Source organism: Triticum urartu, chromosome 1, assembly GCF_003073215.2.
Source record: "Triticum urartu cultivar G1812 chromosome 1, Tu2.1, whole genome shotgun sequence".
NCBI classification, from domain to species: domain Eukaryota; kingdom Viridiplantae; phylum Streptophyta; class Magnoliopsida; order Poales; family Poaceae; genus Triticum; species Triticum urartu.
The window spans coordinates 7446092-7464112 of record NC_053022.1 but is presented as its reverse complement, the minus strand read 5'-3'; the positions used below and the strand labels follow the sequence as shown (position 1 = coordinate 7464112).

General features: G+C 45.7%; 2 long non-coding RNA genes across 2 annotated transcripts; both read left to right on the top strand.

Moving 5' to 3' along the window:
* The first annotated feature begins 11934 nt into the window (after positions 1 to 11934).
* Positions 11935 to 12362, top strand: LOC125520437. The gene is made up of 2 exons (XR_007288791.1): positions 11935 to 12122; positions 12204 to 12362. It is a non-coding gene; the product is annotated as an uncharacterized LOC125520437 (long non-coding RNA).
* A 4115-nt stretch (positions 12363 to 16477) lies between these two features.
* LOC125519938 lies at positions 16478 to 17395 on the top strand. Its single transcript, XR_007288518.1, has 2 exons — positions 16478 to 16739; positions 16840 to 17395. It is a non-coding gene; the product is annotated as an uncharacterized LOC125519938 (long non-coding RNA).
* Positions 17396 to 18021: the final 626 nt, after the last annotated feature.

The following is an 18021-nucleotide window of genomic DNA, read 5'->3' as shown; positions in this document are numbered from 1 at the left end:
TTATGACAGTTCATTAGAATAGCTGGTATTGGTTTTTCAACCACAGATAAGGCCATCAAAAGTTCTCGAAGCCATTCTGCTTCAATTGTTGCCGTGTCTAATGATGTGAGTTCTCACTCCATTATTGACCTTGTTAAGATGGTCTGCTTGCAAGACTTCCAAGAAACAGCAGCACCACCAAGTGTAAACACATAAACCACTTGTCGCTTTAAGCTCATCAGCATCAGATATCCAATTTGGATCACTATAACCTTCAAGTACTCTTGGATACCCGGTATATGAAGTCCATAACTGGCAGTACCTTCCAGATAGCGCATTATTCTCTCGAGTGCATGCCAATGAACATCTCCCGGGTTTGAAACAAATCGGCTTAGTTTACTCACAGCAAACGAGATATCAGGCTTCGTAGCACTAGATAAATACATAAGCGAGCCAATGATTTGAGCATATCTCAATTTATCCTTTGTTTCTCATTCGTTCTTCCGAATCAAAACACTCGGATCATAAGGTGATGGAGAAGGTTTGCAATCTGAATATCCAAAGCGATCCAGAATCTTCTCCACATAGTGAGACTGCAACAGAGTGATCCCACCATCACCACCTCTTAAAAGCTTGATGTTCAAGATAACATCAGCTACTCCAAGGTCATTCATCTCAAAATTTTGATTCAGAAAATCTTCAACTTCCTGAATGACCTTGAGATTTGTTCCAAATATAAGTATGTCATCAACATACAAACATAATATAACTCCCTCGCCCCCACCATGGCGATAGTACACACACTTGTCGGCTTCGTTTGCAACAAAGCCCGTAGATGTCCAAGTTCTTTTGAACTTCTTGTGCCATTGCTTAGGTTCTTGTCTAAAACCATAAAAAGATTTCAACAATTTACACACTTTTCCTTCATGACCATATACCGCAAAACCATCGAGTCGTTCCATGTAAATTTCCTCCTCCAACTCTCCATTTAGGAAAGTTGCCTTAATGTCCATTTGATGAAAGAGAAGATTGTGTGAAGCGGCCAATGAGAGTAGTACTCGAATGGTGGTCAATATGGCTAGAGGCGCACAAGTATCAAAGAAAACTTCACCTTCTTTTTGGGTATATCCCTTGGCTACAAGCCGCACCTTGTACTTTTCAAATGTACCATCGGGCATAAGATTTTTCTTAAACACCCACTTACACCCTACATGTTTACACCCATAAGGACGATCGGTGATATCTCATGTCCCGTTAGACATGATGGAATCCATCTCACTATGCACATCAGGAGATGAATAAGCTTCTGAAATAGAAGTGAGAGTATCATTCACGAGATACACAATGAAATCATCACCAAATGACTTTGCGGTCCTTTGTTTCTTGCCCCTTCTAGGAGCTTCATTGTCATCCTCCTCAGGAATATCTGTGTGTTTCTTCTTGGAATGTTCCAATGGAACAGTAGGTCTAGGAGTTGTCTCTAACCTCTGACTAGATGAGCTAGGCATATCCTTCATAGGAAAAATATCCTCAAAAAAGTCGCATAATTCGACTCCATGATTGTACCAACATTCATGTCAAGTACCTCAGATTTCACCACTATAAATCTATAGCCAATGCTATGAAAAGCATAACCCAGGAAAATACATTCAAATGTTTTTGGTCCAAACTTATGCTTCTTGGTAATTGGTACATTGACCTTCGCTAAACAACCCCAAGTTCGTAGGTATGAGAGTTTGAGCCTTTTCCTTTCCCATTCCTCAAATGGGGTAATCTCTTTATTCTTTGTGGGAACTCTATTTAGGACATGACTTGCAATCATCAAAGCCTCCCCCCACCATTCCTTGGAAAGTCCCGCCGTGTCTAATATGGCGTTAACCAAATCAGTTAGAGTTCGGTTCTTTTGTTCAGCAACCCCATTTGACTGAGGAGAATAGGGAGGCATCCTCTCATGTATTATACCATGTTCCTGACAGAATAAATTGAACTCATTGGAAAAATAATCTCCACCGCGATCCGACCTAAGCCTTTTGATCTTTCGATCGAGTTGATTCTCTACTTCGGCTTTACATATTTTAAAGTAGTGCAAAGCCTCATCTTTTGTTTCCAACAAATATATCATGCAATATCTAGTAGAGTCATCAAAAGAGTCATGAAATTTCTTTTACAACTTTTGTGAACACATCATCCATCTCGCAAAGATCTGAATGTATGAGTTCAAGTGGTGCCAAATTCCTCGCCTCAGTAGTCGTATGGGACTTGCGAGGTTGCTTTTGCTTGCACACAAACTTGGCACTTAGAACCTTTGACAATTGTAAATTTCGGGATTAAACTCAAATTTGCTAGCGGCTTCATGACACCCAAGTTAATACGAAAAAGTTGTGAATGCCAAACATTTGATTCAGTTACACTGCAAACATGATTAATAACTTTAGTGCAAAAGTCTGACAAAGATAAGCAGAACACGCCCCCGCTCTCATAGCACTTCCCAACAAATTGTCCACACGTTGATACTACAACCATATTGGACTCAAATACCAATCTATAACCATCTCGACACAAACAAGAACCGTTGACGAGATTTTTATTTATAGTAGGGACATAATGCACGTTCTTCAACCGCACGATCTTTTCCGAAGTAAACTTCAGATCGACCATACCAACACCATGAACAGAAGCATGTGTCCCATTTCCCATCAGCACGGGTGTAGTTCTTGTGACCCCACATCTTTCATCTCAAAATCGCCAATAACAACATTAGCCGTCTTGCCATTGTTCTCATTCTGACGCATGTCCCAGCGGTCCTTGCACGATGAAGCCCAATGTTCTTAACTACCACATACATGCCATTTTCTTTTCTTCTCTCCTTCTTCTTGAAGTTGACATGTTGTGGGGCTTTGTACTTGCCATCTAATTTTCCTTTGCCCGCATAGTTGTCTTTGTTCTTGGGTTTGTGGGTTTGGAAATTTCTCTTTTGTACCAAATTGGCACTAGAATTCCCCTCATGGAAACGATCACGTGTGTCTTTTGCCCTCGACTTCTCTTCTACATCAAGAGTGCCTATTAGATTCAGAACAGTAAACTGCTGCCTCTTATGCTTCAGAGAGGTAGCAAAATTCCTCCATGAAGAAGGAAACTTGGCAACGATGCCTACGGCAATGAATGCCTATGACAATGAATTTGTCCGGTAACACACAATTAAGATGCTCAACTTATTTCGTGAGCGACTGAATCTCATGAGCCTGCCTACAACGGGGTGGTCATCAGTCATTTTGGTCATCAGTCATTTTGTAGTCATGATATTGCTCTGTGACGTACAACTTACTTCCTGCGTCCGGGACTCCAAATTTGGCCTCCAGCTCATCCCACATATCCTATACCGACGATGATGGTGATGAAGGGGTCAACAATCTTGTCGCCAAGAACACTCAGAACAACACCTTGGTAGAGGGTGTCCATAGCCTGGAAAGCTTGCTCCTGCTCATCAGTTAGCTCTCCCTCTGGCTTGCCCTTTGAGGCGTGAAAACAGTTCATGGTGGTAACCAAAGAACTTCCCTCACATGCCACCTCTTATAGTTCACACCCTCAAACACAAAAGGCTTAAGAGTAGCAGCAAATGCAATAGGAGAAAATTGCCTACCCATATCTAGTTTTTTGGATTGTTGAATAATTAGGCATTTTATGTTTAGTTTAATCCAAAAAATAGTGGATAAAGCATGAATAGCAATATAGTGGTGAAACTAGAAACTAGCAATAATTCGTTGAGACTAGTCATGCAATCAAAAACATAAGCAAAATGCATCATATCTATGTCAATGGCTACTACAATAAACCAAATGCTAGACCTAACAGTGAGGATAAGATGGCATACGGCTCAGTAGCAGAAGGTGCAGATGTCCCGATCGTCATGTCGCTGAAGAGGTCGTTGACGTCGGGGAAGAAATCGTCGTTGGGGAACTCATCGTCGGGGATGTCGCCGTTTGCAGCCACGATGAAAAAGAATCCAACAGTCGCACAAGGATGCTCCCCAAAAACCTGATCGCCCCTCTCCCGTACCGGATCACAAGAGGCGAGGTTTCGGAGGCCCGCTGAGTCACGCTCGGTGCAGTCGGGAAGCGACATGGGAAGGAGGTAGGCGGTGCAATGCTCTAGAACAATGGGGTAGAGGAGCGACCACTTATAGGAGTAACGAGATGAAACTGAAATGGACGCACTAATTTTCATTAAGGAGAGGAGAAACAGACTCACTAAAAATCCTATTAAGTGGTCAGTTTCGTCTCCCATTAGTAGGCAAACCATTTCAAGTTCTTGCATGACAAAATATGCTAGCAAGCACGGTACAAAGAAACCAATGTACTAATGAAGAAATGAAAATGAAACCAAAATATTGATGCCATCAATAAGGAGATGAATGTCATCCACCACCATTCGGTTCCATTTTCCACTAGCGCAAATTTTTTAGCTTCTTTCTTGTCATGCATGATCGTGCCACATGGGCCTATGGGATTTTCCTATAGATGGTCTAAATCTATACCTACTAATAAAACAAAGTGCATTTCTTTGATTTTTTCATCCGTTTTCCAAGTTTTTTCCCTATCCGAGGTGGTACTAAATTTGTGTGCCTCCGTTTGCTAGAAAAGAAAAATCAATTTTCGTACATGGGCTGTGCACATTGTGGCAAAGGGTATTTAGGATCAAAAGGAAATCTGATGGAACCATTGATCGCTACAAAGCACGGCTTGTGGCAAAGGGTTTTAAACAACGGTATGGTATAGACTATGAGGACACCTTTAGTCCCGTTGTTAAAGCAGCCACCATCCGTCTTGCCTTGTCTATTGCAGTCTCTAGAGGTTGGAGTCTTAGACAACTAGATGTAAAGAACGCGTTTCTTCATGGTGTTCTGGAAGAGGAAGTGTACATGAAACAACCACCTGGGTTTGAAAGTAAGAATAAACCTCTTCATGTGTGCAAACTTGATAAAGCACTATATGGTTTGAAACAAGCTCCTAGAGCATGGTACTCAAGTCTCAATCACAAAATGCAGACACTTGGTTTTATACCTTCTAAGTCAGATACCTCACTGTTCATTTACAATAAGTGCAACACACATATATTTGTTCTCATATATGTTGATGATATCATTGTCACAAGTTCATCTGATGAGGCTATCTCAGGACTCTTGAAGGATCTTAGTGTAGAATTTGCTCTCACGGATCTTGGAGAGTTGCACTACTTTCTAGGGATAGAGGTGAAGAAGCATGAAGATGGCATTCATCTATCTCAAGAAAAGTATGCAACAGATTTGGTAAAAAAAGGCTGGCTTGCAAGGTTGTAAACCCTCACCTACTCCATTGTCTAGTTCTGAAAAATTATCTCTCACAGAGGGGCAACCGTTGAACTCAGATGACAGCACAAAGTACAGAAGTTTAGTAGGTGCACTTCAATATTTAACACTTACAAGACCTGATATTTCGTTTGCTGTCAATAAAGTCTGCCAGTTTCTTCACGCACCTACTACAGTTCATTGGACTGCTGCAAAGCGCATAGTCAGATATGTTAAGCACACCCTCAATGTTGGTCTTAATCTTAGTAAGTCATCATCTACACTTGTGAGTGCCTTCTCAGATTCAGATTGGGCAGGATGCCTGGATGATAGACGTTCCACTGGTGGCTTTGCAGTATTCTTTGGTCCTAACCTGATTTCATGGTGTGCAAGAAAACATGCCACAGTTTCCAGATCCAGCACAGAGGCAGAGTATAAAGCATTAGCAAATGCTACAGCTGAGATTATATGGGTACAGTCCATACTGAAAGAACTTGGTGTTAAAAGTGCAAAGGTTCCCTGTCTGTGGTGTGATAACTTGGGTGCTACATATCTGTCTGCTAACCCTATTTTTCATGCCAGGACAAAACATATAGAGATTGACTTCCATTTTGTCAGAGAAAGAGTGGCTCAAAAGCAGCTTGACATTCGCTTTGTGCATTCTCAGGATCAAATTGCAGATGGATTCACCAAGGCTCTTCCTGTTAAAAGTTTTGAAGCCTTCAAATATAATCTCAACTTGATGAAGTTGTGATTAAGGGAGGGTGTCAAACACATATATTGTGTCACGTATGTATGGTGCATATACACCTGACCTGGCCGCGTATATCATTAGGAGAGATAGACTTAGGTTGTAACCGAATACCTCTTTGTAATCTCTCTCTCTCTCAACTCTTGTTCTCCAAGATGTAATCTTCTTATCTCTCTAGAAGATCTCCAACTACTTCGTATGCGCTGTTGCCAGGGAGGTGCGCCCCTGATTATATAACACGTAACGCGTCCCTCTGAACGAGGTAAGACGCTTCTGCCTATTCGCATAATTCTTTCCAATGAAAAATCTATATCAACTAGTAAGATGCCCGTGCTACGCTACGGAATCACAAAAGATCGGGTGTAACTTGTTCACTTAAGTGTCAAGACCCTACTAAACAATAAAAGATGTACCAAGACATCATAAAAATGATGCCATGTTTTTGATAAATACACATAGAGCAAAATCAAATATATGGTTTCCGACCGATGAACCTCCTCGTCCAAGCCAAACATTTTCTTCTCAAATTTCGAGGTTGCAGAAGACTTGTTGTGTTGTCCCATACTGAGGGGGGCAGAGCATACGCGGCAAATAGAAAATCCGTCCACAATTGAGACGGCGGCGAAGCATGGAGGTAGAACACAACAACATCGGCACAGAAGATGCGCAACACTGTTCCAGTGTGATTGCGGTAGAAGCCAAGAATTGAGACGGCGCGGCCTTGTCACGGTAATATGTACATTTCAGAGCTTGCAATGCTCGTCGGAATAAACACAGGATAGTCCTCCTCTTCCGCAGACGCTGCTGCTATCCGTGAGCGCGCAAGGGACACAACCAGTGGGAGACGGATGCTGGCGTACACATCATTAAACGATCAAATTTGCAAAAAGGAAAATCTTAGCAAACCATATAATTTGGAGATTGAATGAAGACCAAACCCAACACAAGAGGTATTCAAAGTCGACGTTCCAAGATAAAATACTTAATGTAACAACTTGCATAGAGATCCATCATAGGAATTTCTTCTCTTTATTCCATCCCCTAAAACAAAGCAGTATAGAAAAAGTACTGAATTTCCCAAATGAACCACACCAGTAACTTGTTCTTGTCTCTATCTATTCTCCTAAATCGATTTGGACAAATAAAGAATAATGGGATAATATTCAGATAGAAACATTGATTTCTTATCTAAGCTACAGATGCATAATGCAGAACCAATCTATGTTAGAGAGTGGAGATGGAGAAAGCTCACCGGCTGATATCACCAGGACCTCCTATGGCGTATGGAGCTTACATCTAATATATCAAGACCAAAGTCTTCTCACCATTGCCGGCTAGATTACACATCTAAGTAGCGGCTGCCACTGCATGGCCATCAGACTTGTCACCATGCTCAGGAGTACTACCTACCAGCAGCATACATATCTACATATCATGAATCGAGCACCTAGTAGCAGCAACTGTAATCAGTAAGAAAGTAACATCATGAACAAAACCAGTAGCGGCATGAACAAAATCGCAGCAGTAGGATTACTGCTACTGCTTTCCTCTACGATCTCTGTATATACGCAAAAGCAGTACATCAGGGCAGAGCAGAAAAATTAACAACATTAGAGCAGGCTTGATGCACTCATCGGCCAGCCAGCCTAGCGTTCACGCCCTCCTCGCACGCAGCCACTCCCCAACGTCCACTCCTCCTACCTGTCCGTCTTCTTCCTCCGCCCCCAAGAATTCCAGCTCTACTCAAGCTCCACTGCACACGCCCGGGAGAGAGGAAAAGGGAGGAGCATGGGGAACTCCTGCACGCCGTCCTAGCGTTCAGGCGCACGCGCACACACATATAGCACGCGCGCCATTGATCCAATGGCCCCGCCTCGCGCGCGCTGGCATGGGGACGCAACGAAGGAGAGTGTGCGGGTTAAGAATTCGTCGGTGCTGCATTTGGGGCAGCGTCAGTGCCATCGTGAACAGCAGACCGGCGACCGTGGCGGCGGGGATGGGCTCGATCCAGCCTCTAACGTCGGTGTGCTCCTTTGGGTGCCGAGTTCAGGACCGTGTTCTCTTTTCGGTGTGGGGGCGAGGTGGAAGGGGAGGGACGACCGGAGCAGTGGGAGCGTTCTGCGGGCTGGGGAGAGGATGGACTCCTGCGGCCAGAGATGGGGTGGGTGGCGGCGCTAGAGATCTGTTTCACGAGAGATGAAGAAACCTCCAGATTATCCCGTTTCGGCGGTTGGCTCGGCAACATGTCTCTCAGTCTCAGTCTCAGCCACAGATTCAACATCGAACGGTTCATATTGCCTGGAGGCAGGCACACCATCATCACTAACTCACATTTTTATAGGAGTAGAGATTTGTCTTCTCCAGATGCAAACTCTTTTTGACGATAAAGAAATCAATGTGAGATTATCCACCAATGACACTTTGCAGCCACCGCCACTGTTTTCCCCTTGTTGCTGATAGAGATTCTCTCACCGTTGGCACCAATGTTGCACGGAGCAAGAATTGTGCAAAGTCTAGAGAGATATGAACTGAGAAAGCAGAGGGCAACACTAGGGGTAGAACAGAGAAGCATCAATGCAAATAAAAATTATTCACGAGATATTGTCAGACCCTATTTACTGTGAGCAGTGCAAGAGCGGGAACTTCTTCAGTGCAGCAACTTTGCTTCAGAGCCTCGTTCAAACTCTTCTTTTCCTTCAAAAGTGGTTTGAATTTTCTAGGGAAAAGGCCATTAACTATTAGTAATTTACCTGTACATGTCTCCATTTCTCAATTGTTCTTGTCTAGATTTCTTTGCCAGGAGATGCTGATCTGAAACGACGAGTTGCGGGCTTAGCTCAGGCTAGTCAATTCCAATTTCACGCAGTTGTCATGATCTTTAAAAAAACATTTATTATGATGCCAATGGACTACTCTATGGCCTTATTCCGTAGTCGAGTGATCGTACACATGAATGAAACTAACATGTCATGTAAATGAAGTTCTTCTACTACTCGAGAGAGTTGGTGAAATGGACCCATAAGATTAACCTTTTTTATTTTTTTGCAACAGCGGTTACCGTTCAAGTACTCATTTGTTCAGGAACTCTTCACCATTCCTTTAATGCAAGACCACTCCAACCAAACACACTATTTCTCCTTTGGCTTTTTTGGCATGTAATCAGAAACTAAATATTCAAGTAGATAGAATTGGGCATAGGGGGCATAGTGAATAGATCAAAAGTTTCTAAAAGAAAAAATAGCTCAATTATTTCAGGGGATCAAGTTATGGTGTTCTTATGTTTCTTTACAGCCTCCTGTAGTCAGTCAGTCCTCTGCTTTTCATAGCGTACTGAATGATCTTGATCCCCACATTGTTCCTTGAGATCTGGTCAGTTCCTTGCAGTGGCTTAACTGCAATCTGTTGTACCATTCACAATTTTGCCCAGCTCTAGACTCTCCCCTACACTGTTTACTCTGTTGATTGAACCTGAAGCCTTGAATTTTTCTCTTGAGATGGCACGAGCACTGGCAACAGGTGGTAAACCTTACTCCTTATTTTGCTTTTGCGAGATGGATTGTTGTGGCTTGTCTGCTATCAGATTCAATTTGGTTGTCACATTTTTTCTATTTCTTTTTACCTCCTGTGCCAGGCTGCTCAAGTTTGTACACGTATTTAAGTGTTGATTGACTGGTTCTACACTAAGGTACCTTGCGAAGTTAATTACTAAACTAGTGGGGAATGGTATTCCAGAACCTCATGTTGAGGACTCTTTGCTTGTTTGTCTGTGTCTATGTCTTGAGCGTATGTATGTTGTATAGACAAGTTGCGCTCTTAATGAGGTGGATGGATATTGTTTTATCGGATGAGAATTAACATTTATCGCCTTCGCAATGTTGTCAATAGATAGGAGAGCACATGTGTTTAGGGAGGCTGAACCTTACTTATTCCACCTCTCATATCATTACTGATGTGCTGAATTTAGGAGAGATTTCTTCTTACCCTATGAATTTATATTTTTGAGCTATCTATGTGTGGTTTGAGCGGGGCATTGCTTAATTGAGAAGACCTTCAACTTGTTGAGAAACTTTCTAAACCGTGATTTTATCTTTGTCAGTGTGGATGGAGTGATGTATGGTTGAATAACAAAAATAACTTGCTAATTAATGTATTCTCTGCTTTCCTCTGCTGCTGCCCTGTGGGAGATGCACAGCTAGTGATGTTCACTCTTGCTTTGGAAAATGTCTGGCTGGTGAGGTGACGGAAGAAGAGTGAAGTGCATCCTAGGTCCTCGAACTATTTCGAAGGTGTCATGTAGGTCCGCAAACTATGAAAAATGTCATCTAGGTCCTCAAAAATCCTTGAACTGTAATAAGTGTGTATATATGTGACACCTCCGAAATAGTTCAAGGACCTACATGACACCTTTGAAATAGTTTGAGGACCAGGATGACACACATATTGCACTTTGAGGACATGGATGACGATTTTCATACTTCGAGTACCTACGTGACACCTCTGAAATAGTTCGAGGACCTATGATGCACTTCACTCACGGAAGAAACTGAAGATGCAGATCAATGCAGTTTTTCTTGGCTTTTATTGATTTGAACCAAATGGTGGTCTCTTTCATGAGCTGTTTAAGCAAAAAAAATGGAAATGGAGGCGTGCCCCCAGCCTCTGGATCATAATGATGCATGCAGCCATCTTATTAAAGAGTCTCGAAGTAGCACAAAGTCATAAAAGTATTACAGCTCGCAAGTGGAGCGAAAAATGAAAAGAAAAGTACATGCTCAAAATCACGACCGGTATGACAATGTAAAGGACAAGCTCCCTAGACTCTTATCATGTTAAGCGACCGCCATTCGAATCGGTTGAATATTGCCCGTGCTACCATCTCCCACTGGTTGCACCCAGTAACCAAAGGTTCGCTGGAGTCCATAGGAGTGAGAAAGGACCACGTACGGATCCATGCATGCGGTAGCTCTGAAGATGACCTGCAAGAAAGTTAAAGTATGTTGTCTGTTAAAAATCATATAATTCCTGCAATTCCATATAGCCCATATGAGCGCGCACATATTCCAATCTGAATACGAGCCGCAGTAATATGCTCAACCCCAGCTAACCACGTTCCAAACAACGATTCAATGTTAACTGGAGGAGTAATGTTAAAAGGCTATATGGATCGTTCTCCAAAGCAATTTGGCGAGTGTGCACTCTATGAATAAGTGTTGTATTGTTCCATCATGATCACAAAAACAACAATGTGAACTACCTACCCACCGCCTCTTTATTAAGTTATCTTTGGTGAGGATCACTTGCTTGTGTACGATGGAATGTTGTTGTTTGAGATCTGTAGAATGAACTGACTTTGTGTTCGTTTGAGTAATACACATGATTTGGTCATGGTCAGAAGTATATATAGAGCATATATACAAGGATATTTGTTGGGTTTGAAGTCGATTTCTTAGCCAATCACCAGACCGAGACATTAAAGAAGTTTCCCTTCTTCGAAAGAGTGTGTGCCCATGTCTGTGCAAAGTATCTGGTGATATATATGATGCAACATTTATCTCGTGAACATTTGTTGCGTTCTTCTGCAACCAAGCTTAATGTTTCTATTCACTCTGTTCACAGCTACTTCCTAGGAAAGATATAAAAAACTAAATACGCAAGTCAAATGGTCACATGATTATGTAATTTACTCACGTGGTACATATGATGTGATAAATGTTTCCTGGATGGTTTGCTCACAACTATCATATGATTCTTTAGTGCACTTCGTTCTCATAAGAAGAGATGTATGGGAGTCCTATATATACCTTCTACCCTAAGATATCAAATTAAGTGACAGGGATATGTTCCTGCAAAAAAAAAAGTGGGATACGGACACTAATTCGTTTATCTCTTTATCCATCTTAAGATCGTTTGAAATATTGGAGGAAAACCAAAATATCATGGTAACATTTACTAACAGTAAATCTATATCAGCTTGTGATATTGAAATACTCACATCTAAATGCTTTATCTGAATTCCAGATCCCATAGTCGATGCTAGCAGCTGGTCAATCTCGAGGCATACTTCCAAAGGTTAACGACTATCCTTTTCAATTGCGTACTTATAGTTTCATGGTTTGCGATTATATCTAAAGCTTGCACAATATTTTGCAGGACTGGCAACTCTGAGATATTATTTGGATGACAAAGCATTGGATATTATGATTTCAATGTAGCTCCTTTTTTCCTTACTCTCATTAACACTAGAACTGCACGTGAACTTGGGATATCAATTAAGTGAGTAGGATATGAAAACTGATTTGTTTTTCTCTTTATCCTTCTTCAATTCGTCTGAAATAACGGAGGAAAACCAAAATCGTATAGTAACATTTACTTACTGTGAATCTCTATTGACTTGTGCTAGAAAAATAGTGTAGAGATGGCAGCTTCACAACACGGAGCGGTGTTGTTGCCAGACCCCAAAACACACCACCGTCGACCCCGAGCTAGTTGCACCAACACCACCGACATCCCCACCTACCAAACAAAATAACCTGGCCAACTTCTCGATGATGCCTTCAAGAAGGGGGGAGACGCACGCTTGCGCCGCCATCATCGGTTTCAGGGGGACCTAGAAGCAGAGTTTCCTACGAAGTTGAGCAAAAGGTGGCGAAATCAACATTTCAACTACGCCTCCAAGAGGGTTTGTGGAGCCCACGGGCGTCAGCGTCGTTGGCTCCGAGCAGAGCATGGCTTTCGCCGAGTTGAACATACACACACCCTATGAACAGATTAGTTGAGGTAGACCACGCACCTGCATCACCATGAAGCATTGGGGCATGGCAGCCCCGATGCCGCACATGGCCAAAACTCCACCTCCCAGCCACCCACTGTTGTGCAGCCAGCAGCGAGCCGCGACCACGCCACCGGACGGAGTAACCGCCGTGCCACAAAACTCGCCGGGGCTGAAGTCGCCAGATCTGGTCAGCACCGGACTGGGATTCCCAACCACGTCGCCCGACGAGCGTCAGGCGAACACCGCTGTGCACCACGGAGCGCCCAGCCAGACCGGAAGAAGGTCAGACCAGCGGCCCTACCACCACCTGAGTCGATGCAGCGCACAGATCTGGGTATACAGGCCCGCCATACGGCCATCCCCTTGCCACATCACCACCATCCCGGAGCGCATCTTGTGGGTGTGCGCAGGAACCATTTGGATCTGAAGGGAGAAGTTGGGGCTCGGGAATTGGCTATCCCACACCGCAAAGCGCCAGCTCGCCGACGGCTGCTGCCGGAGCAGGCGAGCCAGAGAGGAGGGGGGGTGGGCTGCCATGCCACCGCAACCAGCTGGACAGGCAGCCGGGGAGGATCCCGCGCAGCACGCATCCGCTGCATCCGCCGAGCGCACAACGCCAGGGGGCAGCAAGCCACCAGAGATGCAGCCCGCTTGCCGGAGAGAGGAGGACGGGCTGTCACCCCGTCGCACCCAGCGTCGAAAAGCTGCCCAAACAACCATGAAAAGGATGGATTAGAGGGAGGAGTGCGAGCCCCCACTTACAAGAGCAGGCCTTGGCCGCCGCCGGCGACTTCGCCGGCAGTAGTCGCCGGCGGCGGCGGCGTGGGGAGGGAGTGGAGGAGGGTGCTGGCGGCTAGGGTTGGGGGCGCCCCGCTGTCGCCGCGGAGAGCGACACGGGAGCGAGCCTGTCGCTCTAAGCAGAGCTTGTCAGAAAAATAGTGTTGTCGATGATTCCAATTACTGTCCTCCTAGATACTCTCTTTGAAATCCTTTTCTGAAGTCCAGACCCATAACAATTGTCCTTTCCCATTGACTACTTACAGTTTCATGGTTTGCCATCATATATAAGGCGTGTATAATATTTTGCAGGACCGACAACTCAGTGACATTATTGACCTCGCCAGCTGCCGGCTTACCTGGCTCTCCTCCTCGCCCAAGCTCAGACCACTAGACCAGTTTAGCAGGCTTGAGCGCATTAATATCCTGCGGGTAACATGTGTGGATGAATCACGAACAAGAAATAATCACTGTAGACATTTTTTTTTTTTGGGGTCAAGCAATAGGAAATAGCTTCTTCCTGTACCCTACTCATTATTTAAAAAATACATGGTGGGATGAAATTCCCACAGGTTCCTAGTACGTATATTTCATATAAAAAGTCTAAACAACTATTCTATGGTCTATCGGAGTAGACGGGTACAAAGACAACTTCACTGGAAACAAAGAACATGAATCTGAAAATAATCTATCTCTAAGACGACATCCATAATGAAACTAGCTATAGGTCGGCATAGCACGCTAATACATTAATTAGCGATGTAATAAGGAGGCCAGCCGACTCCTCAAAGTCACGGATGGATCGTCGGTTAGGCAGCTGAGCATCGCGGCCTGCGCGGTGGTGCACGCCAAGGATTCGATCTTGTCCAGCCCCGAGCACGCAGCAGCCCACGCGTCCACCTTGTCCACGCATTCGCCTTTGCCCTCCTGCACGCAGAATTGTTTGGTAGCTCTCGCGACGTCGGAAGTTATTTTTGCCACCGACCTGTCGATGTTTGGCAAAGGATTCTTCCAAGGAAGATGTTGTTGCTGTGCTCTTCCTCCCCATGGCGATGGCCGCGATGGTGTTGATGGCGTGAAACTCTGTGTCAACGTGGATCGCAGTGGCCGGGAGGACTCGATCGATGTTTCTCCTATGGACGGACGTAAAGGATCTTGTATGTTTATAGGTGCACGTAGGCGCTGATATATAGGAGTAGATGAATTCGGCTCCAACTAGGACTTGTATTGGTTTTGGAATCTTTTTCTCGCCACCACCAACACCAACTAGTACCTTCATCTTAAGGCAGAGAAGGAAACAAACTGTCAAATCGGTTGTTGTAGTACGGACGACGGCTCCTTCTTTCCTCTTCCACAAATCTGCTTATAAGAGTACAAGCAGGTATTAGAAAAGAAGAGTCCGGCGTTCAGGACAGGTGCAACTAGTAGCGCATGCATGGCCTGAGGCTCCAGCGTCGGGTCTCGACTCTCCACATGCAACGTCATGAGCCCGGAGGACGGCGGACGGCGACAGATGGCAGAAGCTAGTGGCAACGGGGACGGCGACGGAGGGCAGCGCGCCAGCGCCGACCGTGACCGATGGAAGCGGCGGCGCCTGCTGGCGGCCTCGTGGTCCTCCCGACGGCATGGTGCTGACCGTCTCCCTCTAGGTCGTGGAGCAAAACGTCCTCATTGTATCGATCAAGGTCAACACCTCCGAAATATCTAGCCTGATCAATACTTGTGGCACAGTTAAGAGAGTTGTGGACTGATCAATGACTGTGATTTGCATGGATTTGGCGGCCGGATTCAGCTTCTTGGAAGGCTTCATCGATATGGCGTGTCTAGTATAGGCAATATTAGTTTGAGTCAGATTAGGTCTTGCCTAGCCTGGTCATGACCGCATATATGTATGCGTGCATATAGGTTTTGTAAGGAAAATGTTCTAATTAAACCGGATGATTTCTCGTTTTCGCAAACCGTCTCGTGGTGTTGACAGACACGCGTCCCGCGGGACTGATGCATCCGCCCATCCCGCAACCTTAGAGCATCTCCACAGCCGCGCCGCGTGCTAAAAGTCGCGATACAGCACCGGGTTAGCCAGCTTTTGCGCGCAGCGGTGCGCTGGCTTCAGCGGCCGCCGCAAATTAAAGCGTGTCTACGCCGCTCCAGCCGCTCCAGCAGGTGTGCTATATTTCAATTTTTTCTACTATATATTTGGTTTTGTAGATAGTTCTCCTACTACATATTTGGTTTCGTAAATAGTTATCCTACTACTACTCGTTCGACTCGGACTCTGTCTCAGTGATGTCCTCCTCCGACGTCGGCGCGTAGGCGTCAAGGAACCACTCGTCGCCGGAGTTCCAGGAGGACGCATCTCCTAGCGCTTGGTTTGTATTTAGTGACCGCCTTCCGCGTTCGCTTGTCCTCGCGATAGTCGGCTCGCTCCTCTCTCCTCTTCGCCCTCCTCTGGACGAAGAATTGTTCCTTGTTGGTGTCTTCCGGGAAGCGATGACTCCACACGCCATGGCTTGCTCGTCCATCTCGGCCAGCCTGAGACGATGCTCCCGCCTCCGGTGCTTGCGATGATCCTCGTCAGTGAGAAGCCGCGGGAAAGGCGCCAACTCCTGTGCACGCTCCCGCGTCGCCACGTCGGCGAAGTTCATGTCCTGACGGGACCGCAGGAGGCGCCACGCCACAGCGTCGTACGCGCGGGCGCCCTCCTGGACGGTGTCGAAGGTTTCGAGACGGAGCCGCATGCCATCGCCCGACCGAATCTCGGCGTAGTAGGTGCCGGACGGACGCACGCGAACGCCGCGGTAGGTGCCGTCTCGTGGTGTTGACAGACACGCGTCCCGCGGGACTGATGCATCCGCCCATCCCGCAACCTTATCTTCAACCCAAATCGATTCGTCCTCATCCTCTCGGCGCGCCCGAGCTCCTCTCTCCCCATCCCGCTCTAGCCTAGCTCTGTTCTCGCCGCGAGCGCCTCCCCTCTCTGTCCATGACCTGACCATCCCGTTCAACAGAGCTGCTGCTGCTACGAGGCCGCCGGTACTGCAGCCGTGGACGGTGACGCAAGGCGGCGCCGCTCCCCGGACATGCTGATTTTTCTCATGGTGTGGGCTGCGAAGGGTGCTGCAGCCGTCGATGGTGTCGTAAGACAGCACCGCTTGCCGCACATGTTGCGAACGTGAGGCCGAGGAGAGGAATTGTGTAACATCAGCGAGCTCACCGCACGGTGGTGTTGTGCTGCAGGATGGCCGGCGGGCTGCAACAACCGATGAAGCAAAGAGGGACTCGCCGGCGTTGCGATGAAGCATCACTGGAACTGCAGGCGCCGGAGCTGCAATGAAGCGCCGCGGGTCGTCGGAGCTCCGTCGTGGTTGCAATGAAGCGTTGCTGGAGCTGCAATGAAGCACCGCGGAAGCTCCGCCGGGGCTGCAATGAAGCGTCGTGGGTCGTCGGATCTTCGCCGAGACTGCAATGAAGCCTCGCCGGAGTTGCAATGAAGTGCTGCCGGAGCCATTGAAGCTTCGCCGGGTAGGCAATGAAGCGTGGTCGGCGCTGCCATGGAGCACCGTTGGTATTGCACGCTGCTTCCATGGAGCTGTTGTGTAACGTGTAGTGTTGCCGTGGGAGCGCCTAATCGTGTGTCAGGGAGCGTCATATCCAACGTGGAGGCAGCTTAAATTTGGCTAAATCAGCCGGCTGATTGATAGCAGCGGCCGTTCTGTAATTGTGAGATTGTAAGGTGGAGAAAAGGAGAAAATAAATAAAGAGGGAGGGAAGGAGAGGCTTGCCTTTGGTAAAAGTTTTTTTATGCGCATGTTTATCCTCTGATTTTATGTGATCGATCCGTGTGGCATTTCAGACTCCTGGAACTTAAACATGTTTTTCTGAAACCTATTCCTAACAAAAAAATCTGATAAAATTCTTACTAATGAAAACCAAACACCCATTGCTCTTATCAAAACAACCACTACATGTCCTCAGCTCCAACTAATATGAGCTCAGTAGGAACAATAAAGTCTGAAAAAAATTAACATTTTGAATTTTTTTTTGACAAACATTGACAAATATTTAGAATGCTTGTAAAGTTTCATCCTCAAATGACATTCATTGAATTCATCAGAAAGAAAAACTAGTGTTGGGACATGCTCCGGACCAACATGAATGGCGCACAAATGCCTCCGTAGCACGCACGGTACCTCGGCCACACGAACGGCCTCACTTTTCTTTAGACTGGGCACATACCCTGCCTCGGCTCATACCATGGATCAAACTCTAAATAGATTCTTCAAGATGGTGGCGGAAGATATGAATCGAAAGGGTAAAACAAAGGTATTATGTTTGTGTAAGAATTTCTCAAACATGATTTCATACCTGCTTATACACAGTGGACAAGGCACAGTGAGGACAAGGAGGATGTTGTTTCTA